Source organism: Dermacentor silvarum, chromosome 1, assembly GCF_013339745.2.
Source record: "Dermacentor silvarum isolate Dsil-2018 chromosome 1, BIME_Dsil_1.4, whole genome shotgun sequence".
Lineage (NCBI taxonomy): Eukaryota > Metazoa > Arthropoda > Arachnida > Ixodida > Ixodidae > Dermacentor > Dermacentor silvarum.
In genome coordinates, this window is record NC_051154.1 from 168,769,822 (window position 1) to 168,776,887 (window position 7,066).

General features: G+C 47.7%; 1 pseudogene; it reads right to left on the reverse strand.

Annotated features, from left to right (window-relative positions):
- Positions 1–6,663: 6,663 nt before the first annotated feature.
- Positions 6,664–6,843, reverse strand: LOC119437995 (U2 spliceosomal RNA; annotated as a pseudogene).
- Positions 6,844–7,066: the final 223 nt, after the last annotated feature.

Genomic DNA, 7,066 nt, shown 5'->3' on the forward strand with positions numbered 1-7,066 from the left:
AAGGGCACGCCTTCATACCCTGGACCCTAATTTACCTTCCTAATTTACATTCCTAATTTACAGCTTCGCATTCCCTCCGGCCTCCCACGTCGTGACTGCACCCTTCTAGCCCGTTTATGGCCTGCGTACTCCTTTCTGATAGAAATGACCAATAGCTCACACGGCCACTTCTGCGGGCGCAGCGAAACGATCGCGCACCTTCTTTGGGAGTTACCTCGCTTCAACTCGCAAAAGAGCAGCGCACTGAGTCACGCAAGACCCACTGGACAAGCACCCACTCACGTAAAGTAAAATTCTTGGAAACTGGCCCACATGAACATCATAGCGAGCCGCTATAAAGGCGCTGTTGCGTTAAGTTATACCGGACCGTGTGACAAAATTAAGTTGCGACTGTGCACTCTGTGACCTTGAATGTATTAGTAGGATGTCAGCACTGTAATGACTATGCGGCGTGCAACGGAAGGATAACAATGCCGCTAAAACGGATCCTCAGCAAGGAAGAGTTGGCAGAGCGATGTCATATGCATGCCGAAAGGACTCAATAACGTTTTACTGCCACGCAAGAAAGGTTTATCATGCGCAAATAAATACATGCTCACCGGCAGGTGCGAGTAGCGAGGGCCTGAGCGATCGGCGGGCAGCCATCTTCTATTCCTTTCGGAACGGGGCAGTCTGCGGCTATTCAGAATGATTTTCAGTTTTGTTCGGCATATTAATGCATTTTTTTCGCGTACACGTCACTTTGACGTGGTGAGTTCTCGCGGTTTTGTGAGGTCGCGTGACAGACAGGTGTATAGGGCGTAGCCAGAAAACATTGGACCAATAGCAGAGGGCTAATGGTGAAAAGGCGTCGAATCAGGAATGATTATTTTTCTTTTTTGCAGTTTAATCATGCATAATCAGTGCGTACACGTTATATCAAATGGGGAGCTATCGCGGTTTTCGTGACGTCGCGTGATAGACAGGTGAAGTTGGGAGCGGCCCGAAAATGTTTTGACCAATCGTGGAGGCTGATTGCAGAAATTGGAATCAAAACAGTTTGGAATCATTTTACGTTATAGCGCGCCTGGATGATCAGAAAATTAACATTTGCAAAGCGACACCAGAAGACGCGGACGACTTTTGCTGGCGACGGGACCCAATCTTGTCCAAATATCGCGGCGCTTCAAGTCCCAACACCGTACTTAATTGCTGTGCGTTCTGCAGCATCCCGCAATCAAGAAGTTGCGACTTCTACCTGAACCTAAACCGAACAAAAAAGAAAATAGAAAGAAAACTATGCGGATCCCACGCACTGTGGGAATCGGTGTAAGCGAAGCTTTCTGGGCTGTTTGCTTTGATTGACGACAATTAGCGGCGATGTTGAAGGCAAATGTTTATTTCTTCAGCGTTTAGTGCAATACGAGAGGGGTGACTTGACGTTAAATCTTACCTTGCGTGCGCCCCCCCCCCCCTCCCCCCCTCTAACTGCTGTTCGGCGTAGTACACAGAACACAGCGATACGTGCTTGCTTGATGCATTGTTGTGCGGCACTGTTCATAAGATCTGAGAAGGTTAGCATTCTTATTGCCTCACACGGCACATCACATCATGGCAAAAGTGTTAAACTGTAAGGAAGGAAAGAAAGAGGGGAGAAGGAAAGGCAGGGAGGTTAACCAGTTTAGCACAACCGGTTTGCTACCCTACACATGGGAGCGGAATGGGGGAGAATGAAAGATGGGGAGGAGAGAGGGAGAGAGAGCATATAGCACAGCACACACACTTGTAACTGAATTATGGGTCTGTACGGGGTAAAACCACAATCGGATTATGAGGCATGCCGTAGTGGCGGACTCGGGATTAATTTTCACCCCCTGGGATTCTTCGGTGTGCACCTTAATCTAAGTGCACTAGCGTTTTTGTATTTCGCCCCTGTCGAAGTGCGGCTGCAGCGGTCGGGAATCGAACTCCCGACCTCGAGCAACGCCGTAGCCGCAAACCTACCACTCCGGGCTTAGAAGTGCTGATTTGACGTGCGGCCGCTTCTGTAGTGCTGCCTAGACGCTGCGGTGTTTTAATACAGTTGCCAACTTTGTGCTGTGTTTATTTTGCAGAAATAGTAGCAACGTACCGCAGCATAACTTGAACTTAAGTTATCCCAGTTTGTCCGCAACTGCGGGCGTGTCTAGTAGCAGCGTTTCCTTGCTTTTTACATCACCCTTTCCCTCTTCCGCTCCCACCCCTCATGTATGCGAACTGCGAGCGAAGAGTGGCAAAGCTGTTATCACTCGTTTCGTGACTGCGTTGGTTCTACCCCGTTCTCTGTCTCCTCTCCCTGCCGCCTCTCTACCATTCTATCTACCTACCCTTTGGACTGTTGCACGTTAGTACAGAGGTACAAGACATCGACAGCTGCGTGCACCTTTGCACGGCGTGCAAGACAACATCAGTGGAAAAGTCGAAGGAAGAGGCAAAGAAAGGTTCGCTTTAAAATGCTACGTCAGCGATGCACACCTTCACGCGTACCCCCCAGATGGCCAGCTGGCCAGTGGCGGCGTGGCCGCTTTCCCGACACGACGCGCGCGCGCCGCCGCCAAATGCGGTCATGTCGGCGCCGAGTAGGATGTACTTACCTATAGGTTAATTTATTCACAGAGTAGTATGGCAAGCGAGAAAATACAGCAGCATAACCGAATCCGTAAAGGAAAAGAGCGATATTTCTTGCCGTCCCATGATCGGTGTTTTCTTACCTCCCGGCGTGGCCTGTCCCTGGCCTGTCCGGTAACTCAAAAGTTCCGCGCAGACTCTTCCGCCTCAATGATCTGTCTGGCGCAAAAGCAGGGAGCGCGCACGCTCGCACGCGTCGCGGTTATCTTCCTGGTACTAAAAAAATACTATGGAGATTTACAAGAAGGAGAAAACAGAAATTAGAAGAGAAACTCTGTACCATAACACGAAGGGAAGCGCCTTGCTATTAAACGCTCGAGCTGGTTGCCTATGGACAAAAACATACCGCAGCAAATATTCGCAATTAGATGAGGCATGCTGCCGCGAAAATCCGGAGACCACTCAGCACATCCCAATGGAATGCAAAAGGATTCACCCAGCGAGACCAGTGCGTAACGTACAACCTCCAGAAGCGCTTGGATTTAACGTGGACGGAAGCATCAACCAGTCAGCAGTAGAGATAAGCTAGAGACGTTTAGAGTATTGGTGGAAGGCATTACAGGCATAGGCAGCGGCACGAGGTAGATAGAGAAGATTAAAGAGATGTATACAAGAATGCTAGAAGGAAAATAATTGAAACCATACCTAAGTAACTCAAGCAGGCTAGGTGACGATTTGTCCCCGCCCCGTTTCAAAGGGGATGCCAATAAATCATCATCATCATCATCATCATCATCATCATACTGGCCGCCCAAGCACACCCGGCACCACCCCTCCACTCCTATACCCTGATCAAGCAGTGGCGCTTTTCCCCGCGAAGTTGCCAGATGCGCACTTATAACACACAAAGTGCACGGCAAGTCGCCGAGGACCATGCTTCAAGGCGTCGCTTTAGGCCAGAAGATCAATGTAGGGGCCACCGCCGGCCCACAAAGAGCCTAGTGGTACGACGACCCACAATGTAATTCTTTCGTCACTGCAGCCATGCAGCGAGCCTTCGACATGTGGCAACATCACCTAGATAGCACAGGCCTACGCACTCCGGTCTATGAGGTCATGCTACCTGGCCCGAAATTTCCATTGCCAAGGCTGGCGTGACGAAAGCAGTGACGTCAAAATCACTGTTGCTTACGCGGGAGCATCCCCATTAGATTCTATGGCAGTCGGGCCAGGTAGCATGACGTCATAGATCGGAGTGCGTAGGCCTTGTGGTATCTAGGTGGTGTTGCATGTGGTCCGCTATTCCACACACTTGAGCAATCTACAGGTGTAAAAATTACCAATACACACTGTTTAATCCGTTGCATTTGGACATAGCACGCACGTCACGTGGTCTGCGGCATTTTTCTTGCTCCCAACAATAGTAACGTGCCCCTCCACTGAGTAGTCATAATATACATGTTTTCCTGTTTATTATTATTATTATTATTTTTTAGAGCATGCACACCGTGCCTCTATATAATTTACCCAAAACACTTTTGAAAGTAAGCGCGCTGTTTATGTTTTCTTCAGCCATGTGCCTGTTTGTTGCTACGAGTTGCCAGCTTGCCCAAGCTTCCGCACAATATAAAGGCTATATATGATTTAAGAACCGCAGTAGGTAGATGCAGAGGATACGCGTTTGTTGAGCATTTCCAGGACACCTCTTATTAATTCCATTGTGCCAATCTGAGGAAGTCGATCGATAGTTCACGAGAGTGCCTGTGGAGACAAAAGCTTGACTGCAGACTCTCGCAGGAATTTTGTGCGCGGTGCGAGCCCGCATCTTATCAACATAGAAACAGCGTGAGATCGGTTGCAAGAAACAGCGGTAAAAAGCGAGAGAAAGTGGTGTGCGGCTGGGAAAGAGCTTCAGGTACAGCCTTTGTTCCCTCGTTTCTTTGGATATTCTGTTCCGATCTCTGTGCGTCCCACTGCAATTTCCGTTTCAGAGCTGGACCGGAAAGCAAGTAAATAGTTACCCCCCCCCCCGCCTCCATATATATATATATATATATATATATATATATATATATATATATATATATATTATAAACGAGAAGAAAGTAAACCAAGGGGCCCGGTTTATATTACCATATAAATATATGTTCATACCTTGTATGTGGCCAAGGAGTCTGGGGCGTCTGTACGAAGATGCACTATATATCGTCAGAGGCTACCGAATAACTCCAGGCATAAAAAGAGAGAAGGAGAGAGAGAGACCGATCAAGGTGACTGGATATTATGGCGACCCAAAATTTGAAGTGTTCCGGGAAAATTTGAGTCTGCAGAATTTCTAAGGCACGTGTTTTTCGGATTGTAGGAGCGCAATTGAAACACAGCAAGCGCGCTGTGGTTGCTACTTGATGAAAGAAAGATGAGGCCTTCTCCGTGGCACGTTTTTTGCAAAGGAACGTGAAGTACTTTAGCCATAATTCGAATTGTAACACTGACGCTTTAAAAATACTTGGAAGCAAGTAGATACTAAACGAAGGAGTTGACACATCAACGAGCGCGGGCTCATCTTCAATGACTAAGTTCGAAATTTTATTCTCACGTATTGACTTTAAAAAGGACCATTCGGTGCAATGCGGATTGTAAGCAGGATATGGTTGAAAAGTTTTCAAGCATGTTTTATTCATATGTTTTTACTACCGAGCCTTGAGTTCGTACTGAAACGCAGGCCTAGGCTAGCGGTGTCCATTAAGGCCACAATTTTCTTCCTTCCATCTTTTTTTTTTTTTTTACAGATGGCATGGTCTAGAGTTTTTAGACCACGCAGATTGCGCAGATGTAATATTTCCCAATGCCCCACTGCAGCATGCCGACGCCATTCACTGAGATACTGCTATGAGGTGTCGCGAAATCGTTCTCACCTACGGTTGGAAGACAACTGGCTGATATCAGCGGGGCTGCTGCAATACCTGCGCTGAGGTCTGCGCGATACTCCGTTCGTCACAGAACTTAGCATTATCACGCAATCAAAGGAGAGGCGACATCAGCATCCGCTTCTGTCAGCCAAAGAGAGAGAAATAGAAGCCCTGCGTCCGGAGCTCTGCCGTTAGCCCAATTGGGCGAACAAGGGCGTTATGTACAAGCGGAAGATGCAGTCCGTCCATGGCTCATAGCCAAAAGACTTCGGGCAACAAGCAGTGACACGTATATACTATGCACCTTACGCGGGAAACTCCTGACATGGTGTGAAAAGTATGAAGCATTCATTAACAGATGGCTCAACTGCAATTTATACTTGGTCTGGTATAATATAAGCATTCCCATCGCTCGATTCTGTCCCTTTTTTATCATCCGCCGCTCACGACCGGTCGATCCTGCATGCAGTGATAACGTCGGCGGAGCGCCGCTCGGACCCCTGACAAAGCGTGAAAAAGAAACAAAATTGTAGTAGAATAATTACGTTATCCCGGCACTGTTCTTTATTTGCAGAAATTATAGAGATTAGTGCAGCCATGTTGGCACAAAAGGTATCGCATGCGTACCATCGAAAAAAGAAAGAATGAAACTCTTTATGCATGGCGATCACGCGTGCATTGTCAAAAATAGAATGAAAAACGAGGAGCGCTATTTTGGTACATTGCCCTTGTTTTACGTACTGTGTCTTCTTATATTGCACAAAGCCTAGATTTACTTCGGGAAATTGAGTTAAATTTCACCTGAAGTTTTCCAGGTGCAGCTTTTATGCACGGTGCTACGACAGCTGTTCCGCGCGATGAAAAAAAAGCAGAGAGAAAAGCGGAAGCAAATGTGGAGGGGTGATTTCAATAGAAAAACGACCGCGCTTTTCTTTTTATCCTCAGGTGAAATATTCTGTCACTGCTCTTGCGCAAGCCGTTACCTTTCATGCGGAGCGCAAACTTCAAACGTGCGCAGCGCACACACGCGGTAAGAACGTTATATACGAGCAACGACAATGCGGCAAAGATTCCTTAGGACGTGCATATACGCTGATCGTCATTATAGGCAGTTTTATAGCGAAGCTGTACATGGCTAGTTTCCAGCGGATCGATGTTCGTAGACCAAAAACCGTGGGCCGATCCCGAAGATAGTGCAATACCGGGCCGACCCGCGGCGGAGGTGAAGCAGGCTTCAAGCACTCCGCCAACTTGCAAAAGTAAGTTTAATATCTTGGGTCAAAATACAACCCGTATAAGATATTACACTGATATGAACAGATACTACACTTTGACACGCGTCGGCCATGTCTACGTTCGCACCATACACGTGTACGCCATCGCGCATATTCAAACTAGTGCCTACCAATCAGAGTGTCTTCTGTCTCCTGAGATCATGTTCTATGTGGGCTCCTTTCCTCAGTTCTGCTCTAACTGTGAAATGGGTAGGCCGCGTGTCGTACGATCTGAATAAGAACAGCGTGCCTACCAAGAACGACGGCGTGAACAAAAAAAGTCGCAGTTTCGCTCGG